The sequence below is a fragment of the Cryptomeria japonica genome, chromosome 8, assembly GCF_030272615.1.
Source record: "Cryptomeria japonica chromosome 8, Sugi_1.0, whole genome shotgun sequence".
Taxonomy (NCBI): domain Eukaryota; kingdom Viridiplantae; phylum Streptophyta; class Pinopsida; order Cupressales; family Cupressaceae; genus Cryptomeria; species Cryptomeria japonica.
This window is the reverse complement of record NC_081412.1, coordinates 150486647-150513121: the sequence shown is the minus strand read 5'-3', so window position 1 is coordinate 150513121 and position 26475 is coordinate 150486647.

Sequence of the window (26475 nt, the reverse complement as noted above, 5' to 3'; positions counted from 1 at the left end):
AGTCTAAGGCATTTGGAAAGTTCAAAGCCTTTAGAGCACTGGTGGAGAAGGAGAGCGGCAGAAGGATAAAATGCCTAAGAACTGATCAGGGAGGTGAATTCACTTCTGATGAATTCAATAAGTACTACAAGGAGAACGGTATCAAGAGGCGATTGTCTGTCCCAAGGACACCACAACAGAATGACATAGCAGAAAGAAACAACAGGACTGTGGTTGAAGCGGCTAGAACTATGTTGATCCAAGGAAATGTTGCTCACACATTTTGGAGAGAAGCGGTGAGAACTACAGTCTATACCATGAACCGGGTACTCATTAAGAAAGGTAAAGACAAAACCCCTTATGAGTACTGGAATGGGAGAACTCCCAATGTGAGTTATTTCAAAGTGTTTGGGAGTAGATGCTATATCAAGAGAGGTGAGCACCTGAGTAAGTTTGATGCTAAGTGTGATGAAGGAATATTTCTTGGATATTCCACTAAAATAAAAGCTCTCAAGTGCTACAATAGGAGGACTCAGAAGATTGTTGAGAGTATAAATGTCAAGGTTTATGAATCCCCTAAGAAGCTTGAGGAAACAAGTAGCAAGCAAACGGAAGATAAATCGGGTTTAGCCTTCTGGGAATCGGTTAAGAAAGAAACAAGTGACAAACACTGCAAAGACCTCAGTGTTTCTGTGTTGGTAGAAGCTTCAGTAGGTGAAGAAGAAGATGAAGCGGATAGAGAAGAGGAAAAGCAAGTTGAACCAGCTATGGTCATTCCTAGGTATGTAAGACTGCATCATGATCCAAAGCAAATCATAGCAGACAAAGATGCAAGAATACTCACAAGGAGAAAGGTGAAAGAAAATTCTTGCATGATTTCAGAATTTGAGCCTAAGACCGCTAGAGATGCACTTACCAATGAAGACTGGATAAAGGCAATGGAAGAGGAGTTAGACCAGATAGAGAAGAATGCAACATGGTCCTTGGTACCCAGACCGGAACACAAGAATGTCATAGGTACCAAATGGATCTTCAGAAATAAACTAAATGAAGAAGGCACAGTGGTAAGGAACAAGGCAATACTTGTATGCAAGAAATATGCTCAGGAAGAAGGAGAAGACTATGGAGAAACCTTTGCCCCAATGGCTAGACTGGAAGGTGTCTGAATGCTACTGGCATTTGCAGCATTCAAGGGATTTAAGGTATACCAGATGGATGTGAAGTCTACCTTCTTGAATGGAATCCTAGAGGAAGAAGTGTATATTGAGCAACCAGATAGGTTTGCTTTGTCAGAAGATAGTGACATGGTGTACAGATTACACAAGGCCATGTATGGATTGAAACAGGCACCAAGGGCATGATACGAATGGTTACACTCTCATCTTTTGAAGATAGGATTTTAGAGAACAAGTGAGGATAGCAACATCTACCTGAAATCTGAAGGTGGTAAGATTATGATATGTGAAGTATTTGTAGATGATATAATCTTTGGTGGAGATGGCAATATGAGTCATGCATTTGCAGATGTGATGAAAAAGGAGTTTGAGATGTCTCTAATTGGAGAGATAAAGTTTTTCATTGGTCTACAGATTCAGCAGATGAAAGAGGGTATCTTCATTACCCAGTCCAAGTATATCAAAGAGGTATTGAAGAGCTTTGGCATGGACGAAAAAAAACCGGTTGGAATGTTGATGGTGACCGGATACAAATTAACAAAGCAGGATGATACAATGTTGGTGGATGAGAAGGAGTATCGGTCAATGATCGATAAGTTGCACTATGTGGTGCACAGTAGACCGGATATTGCTCATGCAGTGGGCATAGTGGCCCGTTTTCAAAAGAGTCCAAGAGAATCCCACTTGGTAGCAGTAAAGAGGATTCTTAGATACCTGAAAGAGACAATTGATTATGGATTGTGGTATCCATACAATGGCGACTTTGATCTCAAAGTGTTTACCGATGCAGATTGGGCAGGTAATGTGGATGACCGGAAGAGCACAACCGGTGGAACATTCTTCCTTGGTGGAAGGCTAGTCTTGTGGATAAGCAAGAAGCAGAGTTGTATTTCCCAGTCTACAGCTAAAGCGGAGTATGTGGCAGCATTTATGAACTACACTCAGGCAACCTGGATGAAGCATGTACTAAATGGCTTCAAAGTGACTATATCTGAACCGGTGAGTATTTTCTATGATAATACTAGTGCAATAAATATTTCCAAAAATCCAGTATTGCATGCTAGGACCAAGCATGTTGAGCTCAAGAATCACTTCTTGAGAGAAAAGGTTCAGAATAAAGAGGTTGTATTAGAACATGTTTCCAGTAAGGAGCAACTAATAGACATATTCACTAAGCTCTTACCGAAGACTACATTTACCTATTTGAGAGGTGAATTAGGGGTTTTGCCCCTTCATGAAGTAAATTAAAGATGTGTGCTCCACATCAGTCAGGTACTACCATGTCAAATCTTACAGGATTGATGTACTGAAAGATGCTACTCCATAGGGGGAGCAACATAGTGGAGCTTGGAAGCTTGTGCCTCCACTTTGCCATTGTTGTCAAAGGGGGAGAAGGTATCTGATGATGAAGATATATGAGGGAGAGGATATATGGTTGAGTGCACACTGACCAGTCCAGGTGGTGGTGGTGATCTTTTAAGTTGAACCGGTATATGTCAACCGGTATATGTTATTAAGCATGGTGCAGATACTGAGCAATGATATACTGAGTATTGTCATCAATACCAAAGGGGGATATTGTTGGCATATGATGAAGCGGTGATAATGTATGTTGTCATTGATGTCAATAAGTGCTCAAGCAGGTGAACTGGTATGCACAAGTATGAAGATTGGAAGCGGTTATGGTCAACCGGGATGGAGTGGACCGGTGTCGGGGTTCACTAAGTGTGACTACCGGTCGGTAGTCTTAGTTCAGCTCTAGGGTTTTTGGTTTGCCTTGTGCGGTGCAACCGATGATATTTTGTGATGAGTTAGTTAAGAACAAGGATAAGGATCAAGATGCCACGTCAACTTTGTGCATGTGAAGGTTTTCTTTGAGGATCTTACGCGTGAAGATCGAATGCATTGAATGTCTACCTTGGGAATGTGTGTTTTTCTTAGCGGTATGTGAAAAGCGCGTGATGGGTTACTATTTTCCAGATGCGGTGAAGATTGGACGATGCAAAATGACTTGAGATCTATTTTAGATCATTTCATTCTATGTAATGTATTTGACAGTCAAGATTGGACCGCTTGTAATTGTAAACCTAAAATGTTTACGGTTTAGGGTTTATGCTACCGACCTAATTGTTGTCTATAAGGTTGATGAGTTTTGTTATTGTAGTTGTTGGCAAAAGTTGTGTCTGTGTCCACATGTTGGAGATTTGATACTTGCCAAACCAGAGTGAGGAATCTGCAGAGTGTGATTGCAGAAGAGAGGAACTGTAAAGGATCTGCCTTAGCAAGGAGTGTTGTTATCAGATTGGAGTTTTACCTGTTGTCTTCTAACCATTTAAAGAGAAGGTAAATCCCTTGACTGGGTAGCTTTAATAGGATTTGTTGTAAATTCTCTAACCAGGTGGCTTAAGTTCATTGAGTTATTTAAATCCTCTAGCGAGGTAACTCTTAACAAGGTTTCAACCTTTAACAGGGTATATAGCCATCCCTTAACCAGGTGATCCCTAACAGGATCAGTTTGTAACAGAACCTTTATTGTAAATTCTTTAACCGGACTAGGCTCCTAACAGAGCGGACTTCAAAAGAGTTCACAAACAAGCTTGTGGGTATTCATCCCCGCTATGGTTTTTCCCATTTGGGTTTCCATGTGAAAAATCTATATTATGGGTTGTGAGTTTTTCTTGTGATGATTGTGTGATTCTGATTAAGTTAGATATGCATACAGTGTTAAATGGTTGTGATATTATTGATACAACTCATGCATGATTATATCAGTGAAGTAGTCATCAAGATTTGAGATCCATTGAATGTTGTCTGAAGTATTTTTGTTTAACTAGTATTGCTATGGTTAAGTACAGTGGTGAAGACAACTGGTTACCTGTGTTTTGATTTGTCAAAGTATCGGAGCAAGTTTTTGTGTGTACTGATTTACCCCCCGCCCCCCTCTCAGTACCGGTTATGACCTTAGTAGTTCATCATTATTTATCAACTTCCTAACCCATCTCTAGGTATGATCTTGTCGGATTTCTTTAACCTTTTATTTCCCTTTCTCATTTGATCCATCATTACGAACCGGTGGATTTTTTCTTCTATAGCGCTTAGCAATATGCCCAACCTCATTACATGCATAACATGTAATATTGTTCTTTTGAATTGCTTTGCTAAAATTGGTATAATTGTTGGACCTGCACTGATTAAACATATGTCCAGATTTTCCACATGCATAACATTTAACATTCATTCTGCAATCTTTTGTCTTATGACCATACTTATTGCATTTAGAACACTGACTAGGAGAAGAATCAGGGTTCTGATTTGCTCTATTTCTACATTGCCTAGCCATGTGACCAAATTTATTACAAACAAAGCATCTACCATTAAATTTGTAAGCATTAAGCTGCCTTACCGGTGCCTTATGGTTTTGATCTTCATTTGCACTACCGGAACTCTGACCTTGTTCAAATCCAAGTCCACCGGAATCTCCATTCTGCCTTTGTCTTTTCAATAACTTATCTAGTTGTGTTGAACTAATCTTGAATTTTTCTTTATACTCACTTGCAATAGTCAGATTATCTCTCAGAATTATCATTTGTCTCTCAAGTTCTTGTTCATTACTCTGGGCTTGTACTAAATCAGTTCTCAGCATATTGTTTTCATGAACCAACCTTCCACATTCTTGAAATTTGTTTTTCAGAGATACAACAAGATTTTATTCCTTTTTCTTCTGGTCCTCAATCTCTTTAGACATCCTCATAGTTATAGCTTGCATTTCATTCCTCATAACCATGTTCTCCTCACTCATCTTCTGACATCTCTCATTAAGGGCATATTTCTCTTCATTATCCTTATTCTGCAAAAGTTCCTTCCTCCTAGCTTGAACAGATGGCAGTATCTCCTGTAGGACAAGAATGAATTCCTGAGCATAATTCAATTCATCTTGTAACTTCAAGTTCTTCATCCTTTCAATGTCATAATCTTCAAGTGCTACCTCAAGTTTCTTCTCCAAACTCATATTCATGGATTTCGGATTCAGGATCTTCCTTAAGCTGTTAAACTTCCTCTGAGGCACAAGGCTCTGATACCAATTGTTGGAATCCAAGAACACTGAGAGGGGGGGTGAATCAGTGTTCTACCAGAATGATCAATTTTAACCTTATTAAAATATGCATTCACCAACCGATATACCGTTACATATAGAATTGAAAGAAGTAAAGCAACCAATAAGCCAATCACACAAATGATTACCATAACATAGATAATTATATGTGGAAAACCTCAAAGAGGAAAAACCGCGGTGGGATTTGTGACCCACAATATCAATCCACTGGCCATATGAAGAGATATTACAAAATATAGGGGTGTGCACTTGCAGGAAGGCTTGCAGCATAGAGCACACTGCTCAATCACAAAAGGAGTCTCACTAAATACAGTTTTGATTAAGCTCTGTCTGTTCCGGTCTGAAACCCTAAACCCTTACTGGAATACCCTCTTACATAAATATCCTCACATACATGAGCTCTCTTAAATATTTTGCATCTCCATTACATTCCATAACCTTACATATCCATATCTTTAGACCTATATACCCCTTTACAATCCATCATGTCTTATGTCGGCTTAAAAAGATAATTACAATATGAATGTATTTTGCAAAAGTTCCTTCCTCCTGGCTTGAACAGATAACAGTCTCTCCTATAGGACAAGAATCAATTCATGGGCATAATTCAATTCATCTTGTAACTTCAAGTTCTTCATCCTTTCAACATCATAATCTTCAAGTGCTACTTCAAGTTTCTTCTCCAAACTCATATCCATGGATTCTGGATTCTGGATCTTCCTCAAGCTATTAAACTTCCTCTGAGGCACAAGGCTCTAATACCAATTGTTGGAATCCAAGAACACTAAGAGGGGGGGTGAACCAGTGTTCTACCGGAAGGATCAATTTTAACCTTATTAAAACATGCATTCACCAACCGGTATACCGGTACATATAGAATTGAAAGAAGTAAAGCAACCAATAAGCCAATCACACAAATGAATACCATAACATGGAGAATTATACATGGAAAACCTCAAAGAGGAAAAACCACTGTGGGATTTGTGACCCACAATTTCAATCCACTGGCCATATGAAGAGATATTACAAAATATAGGGGTCTGCACTTGCAGGAAGGCTTACAGCCTAGAGCACACTGCTCAATCACAAAAGGAGTCTCACTGAATACATACAAATCCAAACTACAATTTGGATAAATGATTGAACTACAATGATAGCATCTTTTATGTCTAAATACAGTTCCGATTAAGCTTTGTTTGTTCCGGTTTGAAACCCTAAACCCTTATCAGAATACCCTCTTACATAAATATCCTCGCATACATGATCTCTCTTATATATTTCGCATCTCCATTACATTCCATAACCTTACATATCCATATCCTTGCCTATATAAAACATCATCTAATCAACTGACCTATATACCACCTTTACAATCCATCATGCCTTATGTCGGCTCAATAACATAAACACATGAATATCAAAAATGATGTCGGATCTCCCAAATGATGTCGGCCTCCAATACTTATAACCTAATCAAGTCATGTCAGCCTGCAATGCTGGTAACCAAAGAATTCCTTCCAGCTTGTCGGTGTCGGTGAAGTGTCTATCGGTACACAACTAAACCAAAATATGAAGTCAGAACATGTTGCCATAAATGACAACATATTGAAACCAACCAAATGAGTGTCAATTGCCAACACATGTGGTGTCTTATGACCCCTTAGGACACTATATGATTCTTTAAAACACCACATGGTGTCGTTATGTATCGTATAGTGTCCTATGCCCCCTAGGACACCATATGACCCCTTAGGACATCATATGGTGTCGTTAGGGATAGTATGTGTCCAAAGGGGTCATATGGTCTCCTACGACCCCTTAGGACACCATATGACCCCTTAGGACTCCATATGGCTTCGTTATGCGTCATATAGTGTCCTAAGAGGTCATATGATGTTCTATAACCCCTTAGGACACCATTTGGTGTCATTATGGGTTATATGGTGTGCTAAGGGTCATATGGTGTCCTATGACCCCTTAGGGCTCCATATGACCTCTTATATTTTGTTATGGGTCATATGGTGTCCTAAGGGGTCATATGGTGTCCTATGACCTCTTAGGACACCATATGACCCCTTAGGACACATGCATGGATCTGTAGGTTACTATATGAACTCTAATAATACTATATGACCCTAGAGAGGGAGGGAGGGGGAGGAGAGGGAGGGAATGGGAGAGAGATACACCTAAGAGAGGAGGAGAGTGAGATAGAGAGATAGAGACTGAGAGGGAGAGATAAGAGATAAATGAGATAAAGAGAGATGGAGAGAGAGAGAGAGAGAGAGAGACTTGAGAGAGAGGGGGAGACAGAGATAGAGAAAAGGAAAGGGAGGGGGAGAGAGAAATATGGAGAGAGAGAGAGAGGGAAAGAGGGAAATAGAGGGAAAGATAGAGATAGAGAGTGACATGGAGAGGGAGAGAGAGAGAGAGGAGGGGGCGGAGATATAGAGAGATCTAAGAGGTGGATGGAGGGATTCAGAGAGAAAGAGAGACATAAGAGGTGGAGGGAGGGAAGGTGAGATAGAGACCTAAGAGTTAGAGGGAGGGAAGGTGAGAGAGAGAGAGAAAGAGAGGATGAGATATAGAGAGAATCTAAGTGAGAGGGAGGAAGGGATGGAAGGAGAGTAGAAGAGACTAGAAAGAGAGAGGTGTGAAGAGAGGGAGAGAGGGAGAGAGGGAGAGAGAGAGGTAATGAGAAAGGGAGAGAGGGAGGGGGGGAAAGAGGGAGAGACTTCTAATATAAAGAATGGGAGAGAGGGGGGAGGGAGGTAGTGAGAGAGTGGGAAAGAGATACACTTGGCAGAGAAGGAGAGTGAGAGAGAGAGATAGGGGCAAAGAGGGAGAGAGACTTAAGAGAGAAGGAATGGGATCGAAAGAGAGGGAAAGAGAGTGAGTGAGAGAGAGAGAGAGAGACCTGATAGAAGAGGAGAGATAGATAGATAGATAAAGGTTGATAGCCAAAGACTTGATAGAGAGAAGGAGAGAGACTTGAGAGAAAGAGAAATGGAGCGAGAGGGGGAGAGAGAAAGAGAGTTAGAGGGAAATAAATACTTCACAGAGGAAGAGAAAGGGAGGGGGAGGGAGAGGGAGAGAATGAAAGAGAGAGACACCAAAGAGAGGGGGAGAGAGTGAGAGAGAGATATTTGAGAGAGGGAGAGAAAGAGAGGGATAGACGAAAGAGAGAAAGAGGGTAAGGAAGATGAGAAAGAGAGCGAGAGATACCTGAGAGAGGGAAGAAAGTAGAAAGGGAGACCCCTAGTATACAAAAAGGTAGGGGTTAAGGAAGAGAGGGGGAATGTAGGGAAGAGACGAGAGAGATAATGTTGATACGAGCATGCTAATTATTGAAATTTGACTGTCTAAAATTTATAAGAATACCCAAAAAACTAGAATCTGCATTATAACTCTTAGAGATCTGGAAGCACTCTCAAACATCCTGACAATATATACATAAAATATAACTTAAAGTATAAGAAATGCCACTTATACTTCAACGTTATATTTTATGTATATATCATACCAAAAAACTTAATGGAATGTTAAATGAATTGCATACAAGTCCACATTACTAATTTAAATTTTATTTATAGACAAACACGTACGTGGTTCACAAACTAAAACCACGTATGGGGTTTTAGTTTCTAAACCGTGTATGTTGTTAGTATACTTTAAACCCCGTGCGCGGTTTAGCTTCGGTTAGGCTCGGAAAAACGAGCCTAAACACATATGAGTTTTTTAAAACTTGAAATACCTCGTGCGCGTTTTATGTTTTTTCATGTTTTTTTTGGGGTGTGTCCACTTTTTTGCACGCCATCTTGGTGCACACACCCAAGAAGGAAACTCCAATTTTTGAAATATAGAATTGTCACACCAATATCTAGTGAATGGATATTTTTCCATAATTTTTTGTTACATATATAATTTTTTAGTTAATTTTTGAAGACAAAGTATTTGTAATTTGGACAGAGGTGTATTCCGCAATGCATAACTTTTTTTATATGCATTTGAATTAACTTCTTCTTTTTGTGTTGAAATGAGGATATCAATACCTAGGGAAAACATATTTTTAACAAACTCTATTTTTCAATGCACACTTTACCTTCCAACACACACTTCACCTTAAATGCACAAACGTAGAAGGTAACAACAACACAAAGACTACAAGTTATCTTTTTGCTTGAGCATGAAACATTAGCTTTAAACATGATAAGTAGCTCAAAGACAATAAGATCAAGTTTGAAAATATAACATTAATTATAAACACAATAAGCAGCTAAAAGACTACAAGATTGGGTATAAATCTATTTCAAATAACACCACAATAATCACAATCAACTCTAAATAATGTTGTCACATTACAACTTGTTCCAACACAAAGATTGAAAGCAACTTGTCTCTTTTATTGATTGGAATTTGATTTACATCTAAAAACAAACTTTTAGAGTGCTTCCCAAACTGACAAAGTTTTATTGCATTGCCCAAAAGATGAATAATCGACCCCTTATTACAATAAAAATCCTCATATATATAGAGGAGATGTGCACAATGAAACTAGGATGATGAATAATGATGAACTACTAAGGTCCTAACCGGTACTGAAAGGGGGCGGGGGTAAATCAGTACACAAAAAAAAAAAACTGCTTCAACACTTTGTCATATCAAAACATAGTTGACCGGTTGTCTTCACCACTGAACTTAACCATAGCTATACCAGTTAAACAAAAATACTTCACATAGCATTCCATAGATCTCAAACCATGATAACTACTTCACTGATATAATCATGCATGAGTTGTACCAATAATACCACAACCATTTAACAATAAATGCATATCTAACTTAATCAAAACCACACAATCATCACATAAAAATCTCACAACCCATAACACACAAATTTTTCACGTTGAAAACCAAATGGAAAAAACCACGATGGGAATGAATACCCATAAGCTGTTTGTGAACTCTTTTGAAGTCCGCTATGTTACGAGCCTAGTCTGGTTAAAGACTTTACAATAAAGGTCCTATTAGGAACCGATCCGATAGGGATCACCCGGTTAAGGGATGGCTATATACCCTGTTAAAGGTTGAAACCGTATTAGGAGTTACCTCGCCAGAGGAATTCAATAACTCAATAACCTTGAGCCACCTAGTTAGAGGATTTACAACAAAGCATGTTAAAGCTACCCGGTCAAGGGATTTACCTTTTGTTGAAATGGTTAAAAGACAATAGGTAAAACACCGATCTGATAAAACACGGTGGCCTCTTTGTATCATCAACAGTTCTCCAACATGGAAAGCCCATGCTAGGCTAAGGCATGGGTGAAAGGCCTCACCCCTAAGATCAACATTTTCTTCTGGATAGCCCTTCAAGGTAAAATTCTAACACCTGAGAATATCAGAAAAACAGGTATTAGTTTGCCTAGTGTTTGTATTCTATGTAAGCAGAATGAGGAGACCATTAATCATATGATCTTTCATTGCCCTTTCTCTACTGATATCTGGGGAAGTTGTCTGGACCACTTCAAGATCAGTTGGGGTTTCCCTGAGTCGATTCAGGAGGTCTTCAACTCTTGGCATCATCCTTCAAGGAATAAATCCACAACTTTATTATGGAAAATTGCCTTACCTCATATGTGTTGGGGTATATGGAAAGAGAGAAATGACAGAGTTTTCAGAGAAAAGGTTTCTAAGGCCAAAATTGTGTTTGAAAAAATAAAAAGAAATATAGTGGAAAATATGAATATCATAGGAGGCATTGATAACCCTCAAGATAAGGATGATCAATTTATCTACCAAAAGTGGAGATTAAAGGGTCGAGAGCACTTTCAGATCAATCCTAGAGAGGGTGTGATATGGATCAGTCTGCCCAAAGGATGGATGAAAATTAATTTTGATGGGGCCTCTAAGGGTAATCCGGGTATTGCAGGATGTGGAGTGGTCATTAGGGATGAATGGAATTTGCAAAATCATAAAAAGTATTCCCATAGGAAATCAGAAAAATCATGTTGCCGAAGCCATAGCGGCTTACCATGGGATGATCCTTGCTAAGGAAGATAAATGTACTAAAGTTTGGTGTGAAGGAGACTCATTGAACATAATCAACTGTTTAAATATGAAATTCATCTCGTCTTGGTCAATTAGTAATGTTATTAAAGCAACTAGGAAAATCAGCGAAGAATTTGAAATGTGTGTTTTCACACGTGTATAGGAAGGCCAATTCCTGCGTTGATTGGGTTGCCAATCTGGTTTGCCAATCGAAAGACATCATTACTAGTCATGGTGAAAGTGAGATTGCCAGTGAAATGAAATCCCTACTTAACCATGACCAAAGCCAAACTAGGCAACGTGGTACTTTTAATCATTATTTCTAATGCATCTTCTACCTTTTTCGATGTAGGGTTATTTTGAAGATAATGAGCATTTATATAGGTATCTTATCATAATTATCTAGCACGGATTTTGGGCGCTCTTACAAGGCATCCACAGAAACCAGAGGAGAGATTATCAAGCTGAGAGAAGGAATTTCAAGGAAAGTGCTGAAAAAATGGGAGGTAACAAGAAAAGATTCGAACCCACCTCTTGCTCTAACTGGAGAAAGAACAACGAAGTCTGGGATATCCTTCAGCAGGGGGGTTTGAATGTTTTCATGGAGCGGTTAAATGGGATAGATCCCACTATTACCAGCTATTTCATCAAGAACTGGAAAAATGGCAAAATCCTGGTTGGGTCCCAAATGATGAATCTTGATGAGGAGGTCATTGTTGAGGCCACGGGGATGACTACTGAGGGAATGAAATTTTACAAGGATCACAGCATATCAGATAAAGCGGTGGATAAGTTTCCAGTCACAAATGAAGAGAGGAGAAAGATGATTGAAATCGACAACTCCTGCCATTCTCCAAAGAGGATTTGCAGGCCATGGAGGTTTGTTTTATTTGCCTCTATTGCCTACATTACTTTAGACGGTAGGTTTACAAGACCCTACGGTCATCACTTTGTTTTGATCAACCATTTTCGCCATGGGGAAAAGGTGAGCTTGCCTTATTACCTTGCATGCTCTATGGACCACACTATCAAGGAGGTTCAGAAGGATCCTAAAGGAGACCATGCCCTCCATCAGGGGCTTATGGTCTTGGTTTACAAAATGCTTAAGGGGAAGTGCATTGAAAAGCCTATTAAAGGCAAAAATGCAAGAGATGAGACTACGGAGAGTGAAGCTAGCGGATTCAACTTTGAATCGGAGACTGAGGGAGAATCGGAAGAGACTAGCAAAAAAGGGAGGAATAAGGCTAAGAGGAAAAGGATTGTGGTGGATTCGGACATGTCAGAGTCTGAAATTGAATCCTTTGAGAAAAAATTTGTTAAAAAAAAAGAAAGGGAAAGCAACTAGAAAGCAGGTTCAGAAGAACACTAAAAAGGGTAACAACAAAGACATCGGCCATATTCTGGTTGATTCTGAGGAGGATGCTGAAGAGAACAAGAAGAATGAGGGTCAGGATAAAGAAGGGGAGGTTAACCCGATGATGGACAATATTGAGGTCTTGAATACCACAAATTTGCAGAAGGAAGATAAAGGGGATAAAAGTGGTAATGGTGATAATGATACTATAAAAGCTTTCTGTGAGACCATCGCTACCATGGTGAAGGATATCAATAGTTTGAAGACAGATACGAAGGCTATCACAAGAGTTACAATTGGTGATAAGCCTCTGGCAGAACATGTTAAAGAACTGGTTGTTGTTCTGCACAATGCGGAAGCTATTGAATGTGTGGTGGGTAAAATCATAGCAACGAAAAAAAAGGTCAATGAGATGGGAGATAGCAAGGAAATGGAAAATAAAATGAACAACTTGGGCAGCAGAATCGACAGGATGGAGCTCAATGTTAAGAAGATTGCAGACCAAAATTTCCAGATCCTCAAAGCTTCGGTGGATAACATGAACATCCTAATCAACCGGTTTGACAACAATGCTGAGAAGGATGGTGATAAAGAGCAGCCGGACAAGAAGGGTCATGAAAAGAGGACCAGAGCTAACACAAAGATCAAGGGCAACATCAAAGATCATGAGCTAGAGGAATTAAAGACCTCGGTGAACAACATGAAACAACTAGTTGTTCATGTTGAGGAAATCATGAAAAGTATTTAGGTCTTTGTCCCTGTTTCTGCAGGGGACCTTGTTTCCGTCTTGTTGTTGTCGTTGTGCTTTCCTTTCGCTATCTGTTTCGGGTTTTTTTTATGTTATGTTATGTAAGATTATCCCTTTCGGTGGGATCTTTCTGTCTTTTTGAAGTGATCGGGCACTTTTCTTTCTCGCAGTTCTGTTCTCCTAGATTGTACAAGGTTTGAGTACCTTTCAAATACTTGCTTTTACTTAATCAAAACAACACTTCTTGCTAAGGTAGATCCTTTTCAGTTCCTCTCTTCTGTAATCACACTTTGCAGATTCCTCACTATGGTTCGACAAGTATCAAACCTCCAACACAAGGACACAAATACAACTTTTTCCAACCCCTGCAATAACAAAACTCGTCGACCTTATCGACAACAACTAGGTTGGTAGCATAAACCCTAAACCCTAAATATTTCGAGTTTACACTTACAAGCGGTCCAATCCTGACCATCCAAACACATTACATAGAATGAAATCATCTAAAAACAGATCTCAAGACATTCTGCATCGTCCAATCTTCACCACATAACCCATAACGCGCTCTTCACACACCGCTAAGAAAAACGCTCATTCCCAAGGTAGGCATTAATGCATTCAATCTTCACGCGCAAGAACCACAAAGAAATCCTTCACGTGCACATAGCTGACGTGGTATCTCGATCCTTATCCTTATTCCTTAACTAACTAGTCACAGAGCATCATTGATTGCACCGCATAGGCCAAACCGGTAACCCTAGAGCTAAACTGAGACTACCAACTGGTAGTCACACTTAGTGAACCCCGACACCGGTCCACTCCATCCCGGTTGACCATAACCGCTTTTGATCTTCATACCGGTTCATACTGGTTCACTTGCTTGAGCACTTATTGACATCAATGACAACATGCATTATCACCGCTTCATCATATGCCAACATAGGAAAGTTACAAATAATTTATGACCAAGTCAAAGGTAGAGTCCTATTTGACTTAGGACACATGTAGTCCTTCATGTGTACTAGTGCATACATAGAATGACACGTGCAGTGTCGATTGGAATTACAAAATGCCACTGCACTTGAGATGCATAAAAATGACTAAGTGTCTAGAGACACATAGATTTATTATGATCAACCTTCTTCATAAAATCTTCATATTGTTGCCAGGTAGCCTGTATTTCAAATTCATCTGGTGTTCGCAATGTGTGAAACCACTAGAGAAAGAGCGGATAGGAGTCTTGCTTCTTGAACTTCATTGTTTTTTCCTTGGAGACAATTTTGACATTTGCACAAAGACGACACTGCAGCATAGGAAAATCATCCACATTTGTAAACAACAATCACCAACCATCCTGACCATTTGAATTGAGTAAGATCATGTATGCACTGAATTTAGTGTCATTGGGGCTTCATAAAACCCCCATTGATAACTTGATATTTCTTGAGTAAATTGGATATAAAATCACAGTTTACGTGTATATAATAAATTAATTTCAAGTTTATAAGATTAAAAAAATTCACCTATTAAAAAGTGTGGATCAAGGTGTAATTTGGTTTATAAAACTGAATTGCACTTAGGAAAAACATAAGTGTATTCGGGTTTATAAACCCGAATTACAATTTAAAAAAATGAAATTGCAAAAATAAGTGTTGGGCGGGATCACAAACTCGTCAAGAACCTATCAGAATTAAAATAAAGCAACATAGATAGAGAGTGGGTTTGTAAACCCGTCAAACACCTCAAAGAAAAGGAAGATCAACCATGTTTGGTGTATGGCGGGTTTGTAAACCCGCCAACCACAAAGTTCCTCTTGCAAAGAAAGGAAGGAATAATCAGTGGTGGTGAACGGGGTCACAGACCCGCCACACACCACCACATGGTGTGTGGCGGGCCTACGGCCTTGCCTGATACCACAGTTGGTACATAAAGAGAACAGTTATGGAAAAAGGGTGGTGGTCGGGATCACCGACCTGCCACACACCACAGTTTGGTGTAGGGTGAGTCGATGGCCCCGCCCAACACCACGTCTTGGTATCACAACATATATAAAATAGAGGTAGTGGTGGTTGATTTCACCAACCTACCACACACCACAGTGTGGTGTGGGAAGGGTTGATGGCCCCGCCCAACACCACTAGGTATGAACATAGAAAGGAAAATAAGAATGGTGTGTTTTGGGGTCGTTGACCCGTCACACACCCCAATGTGGTGTGTGGTGTGTGGCAGGCCTACGGCCCCACTGAACACACAACATTTAATGGTAAACAAAATACAAGGAAAAAAATGCATTTATAATGACAAAAAGTCATAAAAAATGCATAGAGCGTTGAGAACACAAGATAAGCAAAAATTTGTAGGGTTGGCCTAATTTTTCCAAATTGAGGATAACATTGGCTCTAACTGGGTAACTTCCTTTGATCATTTAAAATGAGCGAAGGGAGTACAATCCACAACTCTAAGTGCCTTTATCTATCCATTGGGCTACAGAGTCAAGCAACAAAAGATACTAAATAAAAAGGATGACACAACCGACTAAAACAAACATGACTCAACTTTGTGCAACTGCACTTATTGGAAAGGGAAACTAACCTATCATAGACTTACTAACAACAATAACTTCTTCAAATGAAACCATTAACTAGTACTCCAAAGTAGTTCTCTTTTTTCAATAAGGTGTCATGCTTGACATGAAAAAGATTGTCAGGTGTAGATAAAGAATGAATAGTAGTACCTTGAGATGATGGAATGCCTCTTGGAAGAAATGAACAAATACACTTGCTACCTCTAATAGGTCATCTTTACTGCTGCTCCAAAGTGAATCGATGAACCAATAATTTTCTTAATCAATTGGAAATGCATCTTTGGCCTCATTGTTAGTTGTATCTTCATGTTTGGGAACAAGTGCAGCCTTTGATGTCTTGTTAGCCTCCAACCAAGTTAGATGTCTTATAGGAAATCCCCTTGATATGACAAATTCTGAATTTGGCCTACTAGTTCCACTTTTATGAATTTCTTTCTCATCCATATCCTCATGCAAGTTAGGTGAAAACATGGTTGCACTACTTACTTCATCATGTTGTTCACAAACTTCAGATTTGGGAGAATTTCAATAAAGTCTTAATCAAAACTCCTCTATTGTGCTTTTGAAAAGGTCTAATTAAATTCTCTGGTAGTTCTCTCATGCATAATATGTCTAATTTCATGATTCTTCTCATTTTATTGAACTTGACTAGTACCTTCATTCATGTCCGTCTTTTGACATCTCATGACATGATCGTCCCTTTACTAATAATTTGGCAAAGTGACTTTCAACCTCTTGTTGTGTATTTCCCATGGTATTTGGCATGGTCTTTTCTTTTTGTTCAACAGCTTTCTGGTACTGCATAAACCAAATATGAGAGTCACCAGCTATGTCTTCTTCCTTCTCGATGAAGAGATTAGCAAGATAACTTTTTTCAAATTCAAAATTCCCCATTGTTGCATTTGTTGGTGCTGCCTCAAGTACAAGCTTTTCTGGTGGTGAAGGAAGCTTGTTCTGGCTACTTGCATAATTTGAAGCATTATTTGGATAAGTTCTTGGGATATCTTTGTAAGAGATAAAAGAATAACCTTGTAATAAGTGTTTCTTAAGAGCTAACACTTCATTAGCCAGCCTTTTCACCATGGGATATGTTCTCTTGGTAGAAAATGATTCCATAGAAGAGTTTTATTTGGAGCCATTCGGCTCTATCTTTAACTTACCCACAAGGATAAGATAATATTCAATGTCAATTGCTAAGGCTTGTGCAGCTACAAGGTCTCTTGGAAGTGCCCTTCTCAACAAGAAACTCACCTCAGGCAACTAAGCATTGATGAAGAAGTACTTGAAATTTTCAGCGATGAGTTTAGCCACCATTGGAATTTTATTAGAAAACTTGTTAAAATTAGCCACAAACTCCTGCATGGGTTCCTGTGGTTATTTTTCAATTTGATTCAACTGTGCTAACAATGCATGAGCGTCCTCTATAGGCTTGAACCTCTCCTCAAACTTTATCCTAAGTGTTTGCCAATTGGTGATGGTTTATGGTGCAAGATGGTAGAACCACTCAGCAACAACACCTTGGAATGTCTCAATGAATAACCTCACTAAAACATCTTCATGATCAACTCCAAGAACAATGCATGCAATGTAAAAAGCAGCAAAATGTTAATCCAGATGTTGTGTGCCATCCCCATGGAACTTGGGAATATTCTTCCACGATCCATCTAGAAGAGCATGTAGAGGTCCAGTCAGAATCAATGGACCAAAAGTAGTCCCCCAAGGACCTTAAGAAGCCATTTTACGTCCTTGGATAAAGCTTGAGAAATTACAAGAAAATAAATTACAATGAATAGGATACTGGTATACTTCAACCAAAAGCATGAGGCCTTTGGATGCATATCGTATCCCCAACAGAGTTGCCAAAAAATTGTTGAGTGAAAATTTTGTCAACTCGAGAGAGATTACAAAATGTGGGTTTCACCATAGTACATGAGAAATATCTCTCAGAAGGCAAGATATGGTCCCTCCTACTTATAAGGGAAGGCTCCCCCTTTGTACTACAAACTATATCCTATCTGCTAACTTTACAATAATCCAGAATAATATAATTACTTTACTCTCTTTTCTCAAAGTAAGTATTAACCCAATTCTCTATTTAGAATGGATTTTCTTTCGTATGGCCGAAAACACTTCTTATTTGTAGTAATATCAAATCTATACTAACTTAGAAGAAAAGTGTCCATAAGAAAACAAAGCCTCTCATTGCTCCTTTTTTTCTGAAAATAACTTTGGGACAGAAAAGTTATAATAAAGCTCAAAATCTTCTTTTTATCACTATCCTATCAACCTTTACAAATAGATGACTTTGTCTTACAATAAACTTTCAAGTACAAATGAGTAGAATTAACTAAGAAGCTCATGAAAGCTCAAAGACTTTCCTTTACTTCTTACAAATCTTTGGGAAGAAGGATGAGATGCGTGTAGCTCGAAGACTCCAACGTACACTTCACCTTAAATGCACAAATGTAGAAGGTAACAAAAGCACAAAGACTGCAAGTTATCTCTTTGCTTGATCATGAAACATTAGCTTTAAACGTGATAAGTAGTTCAAAGACTACAAGATCAAGTTTGACAATATATCATTAATTATAAACACAACAGGCAGCTCAAACACTACAAGATTGGGTTTAAATCTCTTTAAAATAACACAACAATACTCACAATCAACTCTGAATAATGTTGTCACATTACAACTTGTTCCAACACAAATATTGAAAGCAACTTGTCTCATTTATTGATTGCAATTTGATTTACATCTAAAAACAAACTTTGAGAGTGCTTCCCAAACCGACAAAGTTTTGTTGCATTGCCCAAAAGATGAATAATCAGCCCCTTATTACAATAAAATCCTCATATATATAGAGGAAAGGTGCAGCATGAAACTAGGAAAGTTACAACTAATTTGTGAACAAGTCAAAGGTAGAGTCTTATTTGACTTAGGACACATGTGTACTAGTGCATACATAGAATGACACATGCGGTATCGATTGGAATTGCAAAATGCCACTGCACTTGAGGAGCATAAAAATGACTAAGTGTTTAGAGACATGTCTTTATTATGATAATCCTTCTTTATAAAATCTTCATATCATTGCCAGGTAACCTATATTTCATATTCATCTGGTGTTCACAATATTTGACGCCACTAGAGGAAGAGTGGATGGGAGTCTTGCTTCTTGAACTTCATTGTTTTTTCCTTGGAGACGATTTTCACATTTGCACAAGGACGACACTGTAGCATAGGGAAATCATCCATATTTGTGAAGAACAATCACCAACCATCTTGACCATTTGAACTGAGTAAGATCAAGTATGCATTGAATTTGCTGCCATTAGGGTTTCGAAAATCCCCATTGATAACTTGATATTTCTTGAGTAAATTGGATTTAAAATCATAATTTAAGTGTGTGAAATATATGAATTTGAATTTTATAAGATTAAAAATCACCTATTAAAAAGTGTGGATCAAGGTGTAATTCAGATTTATAAACCCGAATTGCACTTAGGAAAAACATAGGTGTAATTTGGGTTTATAAACTTGAATTACACTTACAAAAAAAAAAGGAAAAATAAAAATGAAATTGCAAAAATAGGTGTTTGGCGGGGTTACAAACCCGCCAAGCACCTCTGGGAATTAAAATAAAGCAATATAGATGGAGGGCGGGTTTCTAAACCCGTTGAACACCTCAAATCAAAGGAAGATCAATCGGTGGTTGGCGGGGTTACAAACCTGCCAAACACCATGTTTGGTGTATGGTGGGCTTGTAAACCCACCAACCACAAAGTTTGGCTTGCAAGGAAAGGAAGGAATAATCGGTGGTGGTGAACGAGGTCGCAAACCCACCACACACCACTGCATGGTGTGTGGCAGCCCTACGGCCCCACCCAACACCACAGTGGGTAGTGTAGACACTAAAAAATGGTCAACACCTGTGTCTCCTATTTATTTTTAACATATCATGCGCATAGTGCCTCTTAGGTTGAATTAATTAATCAAAACCCCTATTACTAAATTTTTTTCTAAGTCCTAAATAAATAAATTTAATAATTTATTTATGTCTCCTTTGTCCATTAATTAAATAAATTCATTTTATTTAATTAACTAATTCATAAATATGAGAAACAAATTAATAAATCATTTTTATTGATTTATCATATTTATCTTCCTCCAAAATAAGGATAATTAATAAATTTTATTTATTAATTCATCTTTATCTTCTTTTTGTGAGGAGATAATTAATAAATCTTAATTATTAATTATCTCCATTTATCCTCTCATGTGAGTATATTTCCTTTTTTTAATTTTTTTATTCTTCTGCTTTATCTTCTTATATGGAGATATTTAATAATTTTTAATTATTAAATCTTCTCATAAAATCCTCCCAGTTTTTGAATTTGGAAACTATTATCTTTCCTTGATTTTCAAATATCAATCTTTTTGGCAATATCTCATTAATCTTAATTTTAAAATCCAAAATGAGGTATGCATCTTCAAAAATCTATTTTTTTGTGAGAGGATATTTTATTTATTTTTAATTCTTATATTTATCTTTTCGAATGAAGATATTTAATAATTTTTAATTATTAAAATCTTTATGATATTTTCAACTTGCTAATTTGGTATTTATGAGAAGATAATTAAAAAAATTATTATTTGTTCTCATAATATCTCCCCATTTGCTTTCAACTATCTTCATCCTTCCTTGAATGGCAGCTTTGTTGTGCACTCAATCAAGTCCGTCCATCTAACCAAAAATCTTTTCAATCTTAGTCATCCAACCAATTCTAATTTTCCTACAAATTGAACCCTCATTGCTCATTTTTAACAACCACATTTCGAGTATCCTTATGTTCTCAAGCCATGTCTTTTCCAATGGATGATACCTAGTTGAGACAATCACAATTCTATCCAACACAACAACAAAGCAATATTGTACAACTAAACTTCAATCCATATGTTGGTCCACATACAAACATGCTACCCGAGTATGGAATCATTCAATTGGGACCACCACCAAATTTTGAACCAATCTTCATACCAATGCAAGCAAGACTTGGTAGTGTTCAACCAATATCACCCTCAAATCAAACAATCATTCAAAACCAAACCTCAAGTTTGCATCTGAAACATCAAAATCTTAGTTCAAACAAGACTGATCCTAGCCCACATGCAATTTGGTTAGAGAAAATCAAATACCACCAATCATAAGAGAATTAGACTCTGATTCAGACTCGAAATCAGAAATAGAATTGGAATTTGGTTCATACCAACCTTCATATTCTTATGAGACTCAACCTTCGCAAGTAATATATCCTTCCTACTAGTCTAACTTACACATGGTCCAACAAATCCAACCAACACAACCAATGGTGCAATTTCAACAATATGTCCAACCAGCCATACAACCTCAACAAGTGGTTCAACCAAATGTGGAATATCAACAACAAGTTCAATCAACATATCAATATCAACAGCTACAATCACAAATTCAAAAACAAAATTTGCGATTCACACAAGGCCCAATTTCAAACATGTCAAACCAATTCAACCCAATCCAAAATCAAAATGTAACATCAAACTAAAACCAAATCACTTTCAAAAAAGTCCAAAATCCAAACCCAATCATTTCAAAACCTCGCAAGGATTCAAATGTGTCTCCAAAGAAAGTTGGCTCTATTACAAAGCTCTTAAAGAGAATCCTAAGCAATCCTTCTGAGAAAGATCAAAATTATGCACCTATGTCTAGCAATGGCTCATTCCACCTTAAGCAAATCGACTCTCTAGTGGCATCTATCCCTACACCTTTCAAAGTTTCACAAGAACCTTCCATATCATCCTCATCAAATAATGCATCCTCCCAAGTGTTGTCTGCCACAGAAATACATGCTAATCAATGACTTTATACAAATCCCTTGTACTATTTGGGAATGCCATATTTAATGCCATCGGATACTTCTCTTTTAGAGAGCCCCATTCAAAGTCCATCTCCCTCATGTCAAAGCATTGATCTCGTGCCAAAATCCCCATGCATATCCAAATTCCAACCCCATGTCAAGAGGATAATTTAGATCATAGAGAAATGAGTCCTAAAATAAATCAAGATCAAGATACCAAGAACAAACAATGCCATCCAATTGTTTACAATGATCCAATCTTCCCAAATACTCATGACGATTCCCCTATCCCTATCCATCCTATCCAAAGTCTCATTGACACTTTGCTCCCTGAGCAAGATCAAGATATCCCTTCCATCCTTTCTGATGATCCCATTGAAAGTCACAAGCAAAACACCTCCATAGAGGAATCTAATGATCTTCATCCTTGTCAAGATCAAAGTATCCTTTCAAATTCATGTCCACCACAAGACCTCGTCATCCCTTTAAATCCTTCACAAGATCCCTTTGTTCTTCCATCTCCATGTCCTAATCCTCCATATACACCACGAGATCTCATTTATTTTGATGATCCCATTGTTCTTCCCACTCTATCTCATCAAGAGCCTATCATTGATCCTAGTCCCCCTCATGATTCTAAAATGTTGGCGCAAGATGTTCAAGGACCCCCTACATGCACAATGGGTTCCTCCACTTTGGTCCAATCTGATCCACTCCATGATCCCATTGTTCCTATCATATCATATCCACCTCATAATGGACTCGTGCCTTCTTCCAAAAGAAAAGAGTATCCTATGGGTCAAAATGTTTATAAAGGCAAATGGGTAGACCTTCACAAGAAAGAACCCCTCCATGTTAAAGAAAATCTCAATGTTCATAGCCTCAGTGACATTCCTCAAGACGTTGGTATCCCTCCATCAAAATCCAAACATATGCCTTCCCCTTCATCCCTTCCATTCATTTTAGGTCCTTATATCCCTTTGTCCCTTATGCAAGGTAAACAAAGGTAGACATCCATGAGAACCTTCCATCCATCCAAAACACCTTCATATCATTCCTATCCATCCACACATTCCCTTCCAAGCAATTTGGATGCCAAGCATAAAATTCATAACTCTAGCAATCCACATATAGTCAAGGATCAACATGTCCAATCTAAACGACATGTCAAAAAAAAGAAAAATCCAAAAGGCCACAAAGACCCATTGCTCAAAAGAAAGAAAAATCAAAATTTATATGGGTTCCTAAATCCCTTGTGCAAGCAATGCATTCCAAAGAACCACAAAAGCATGAAAAATCCAAAACAATGTGGGTTCCTAAGAGGCTCCTTGAAGCACAATAGTCAAAAGAAGCATCCAAAATTGTTATTCCTCCATCCAAACCCTCCAAGTCTATTCCTCCATCATCTCCTTCATCCATTTTGGGTCCTTATGTCCCAAAATCACCATCCTTTCCTCCATCAAAATCTCAAAATCCAAAATCCACTTTCCCTCAATTAATCCACCACCCCTCAAAGTGTTGGTATTTTGGTATGGTTTTGTCATTGATGTCAAAACCTACTAAACACTTATCAACTCTGGCACTTTGGAAAATCAACAACATTCACCGGCAAGCAAGTGACTTATGCAGAGTCATCGGTATCTGGTACACCGGTAGGATAAAATGATCATCGGCACATGGAATGACATGGAAAACACATGCTTATGTCGAAGACATCATGTGGACACCTTGTCTTGGAGTTTTGTTAATTGGCATATTCGTATTTACATATTTGTTGTTACTGGCAAATAGGTTCAGGTTACACCGGCAGGCTTATCTTCTTCAGATCAGCATGGCACGCTATGGAGATGACTTATTATTGTTGTAAATGCATTGAGCCGACATGTTGAATCGGTTATTGCATCGAATATTGTTTTGTTTATAAAATGATTTTATTGTAATATATCTTGTAGAGCCAACCTATTAAAATTGGTCCTAGGTTATGGTATAAATGTAAGATCTTATTTGTAAGATCAAATGTGGAGTGCAAAAAAAGATTGTGTGAAGATATATGTGAGAATAAGCAGAGCTATACACGCAGACATCATTTGAAGATTGAAGGAGGGTTTTTGTGAAGGCAATCAGAACTACACCGGTACTGAATCCAGCATATGAAGATGTTATTTTGAGTAGTACATTCTTATTGGATTTAACCATCCAATTGTAGTCAGTGTGACTCCCATTTTGTGTTTGAGCAATGATCTCTAGGCGCTTGGCCTTTCTGCATGTGCAGACCCCATTTGTATGCACTTACTATCTGCAGTACTATCATCTGATTGTGGGTAAGGTTTCCCATCGTGGTTTTTCCCCTTATAGGGTTTCCACGTACAAATATTGGTGTTATGTGTTTGTCCTTTTGTTTCATGCATTAATCCTTACCGGTATTGCAATTAACTGTTAAAACTGTCTACCGGCATATTAGACTGGTTTACCGGTATTAAGCATTAAGTTGATTAAGTTGTTTTTGGTTTAAATTTATTTGACAAAAAATTCACACCCCCCCCTCTCAGTTGTCTCCGGGACCTAACAATTGGTATCAAAGCAAGGTCCTCTTTTACAGAAGTTTAATAGCTTGAGGAGATCAAATGTCTACTAACTATTTTAGGAAGGACAACCCTAAACTTGATGGAACCAACTATGGCATGTGGAAGATCAGAATGGAGACACATTTAAATTGCATTGGAAAGGATATCTGGGATGTTACAAAGAATGGTTATACTGCTCCTACTCCTGGTCAGACTAATCCACCTACCTTGGGAAAAGATGAAGAAAATGATTGCAAAGCAAAAGAAGCACTTTTGAGCGCATAATCAAATCAACAAATCATGGGATTATCAAATAGGTCCACTGCTAAAGCTATTTGGGATCATTTGGAAACACTGAATGAAGGAGATTCCATAGTACTTGAAAGCTTTCGGGTCAGGTATGAACATCTGAAAATGGAAGAAGATGAAAGGATTTCTACTTTTATGGAAAGAGTAAATGAGATTGTTTTGGGTATTAAATGTTGTGGAAGAACCTTAAGTGAGGACGAAATTGTTTCAAAAGTCTTAAGAGGATTGTCACCGGCATATAAAATGAAAGGCACTGCTATAAATGAGTTAAGAACAATGCCTAATACATCAGTAACTAGGGATACATTGATTGGAAAACTTTCAGCTTTTGAAATTGAAGAATTTGGTCTTGTTGCTACTATAAAGATAGATTTAGCCTTTAAAGCATCAACATCATCTGCACCATCATTTGATAAATCAGATTGGAAAGCCTTTTATGCAAGAGAACTTGAAGAAAGCGGGAAAGAAAATGAAGAACTTGAAGAACTTGAAGCATTATTTGCAAGGAAAATGCCTAAAGGTCCAGCTGGAAGTAAGTATGAAGGTAAAGCACCCTTTAAATGTTTTAACTGCAATAAGATTGGTCATATGGCTTCAAGATGCCCTGATAGACATGCTAGACTAAGAGAAGAAGCTAGAAGAACATACAGGCCTAACCCTGAATATCAAAGATACGGATTTAAGAAGAATAAAGACAAATCTTGTTACATTGCTGATGAAGGTGTGACTAATGATTCTGATGAGGATCCGGCAGACAATGGATGGGTTTTTGTTGCTATAACAGAAGATCAACTGGCACCTACTGCTCAACCGGTAGAACAGGCCTTGGCAGCTAAAGTTGAAGTAAAAGTTGAGTGGATCATTGATTCAAGATGCTCACATCATATGACAGGAGATAAAGGTAAATTCTTGAACTTTCAAGAATACAATGGAGGCTTAGTAAGATTTGGAGATGATAAAGCTTGTTTGATCAAAGGTAAGGGTACAATATCTCTTGATGGTAAGCATAATACTGACAATGTTTACTATGTTGAAGGTTTAAAGCATAATCTTTTGAGTGTTGGTCAATTAGTTGAGAAAGGATTTTAGTTACAATTCAAAAATGCAAAATGCAAAATCATGAATAGAACTGATTTGGAAATTGCAACCGGTAATCAGACTAGAGGTAATATCTTTCATTTGAATAACAGTGAAAAGACATGCTTAATTGCACATATTGATGAAAGTTGGATATGGCATAAGAGACTCTGTCATGTAAACTTTGATTGCATGGTGAAAATCAGTACTATTATGGCAGTTAGAGATTTACCTAAAATTGTCAAACCTCACAATACAGTATGTAAGGAATGTCAATTTGGAAAACAAGTTAGAGCCAGTTTCAAAAGTATTCCAGAAAAATCCAATAATGCTCTTGATTTAATTCATACCGATTTATGTGGTCCAGCTAGAACTAAAAGCTTACAAAGTGATAGATATTTCATGTTAATCATTGATGACTATTCTAGAATGTGTTGGGTTACTTTTCTAAGAGAAAAATTAGAAACACTTGGAAAGTTCAAACTGTTCAAAGCTATGGTAGAAAATGAAACCAGTAAGAAAATCAAATGTCTAAGATCAGATCAGGGAGGAGAATTTACATCTAAAGAATTTAATACATTCTGTGAAGTAAATGGAATCAGAAGACAGCTATCAGCACCTCGGACAACAT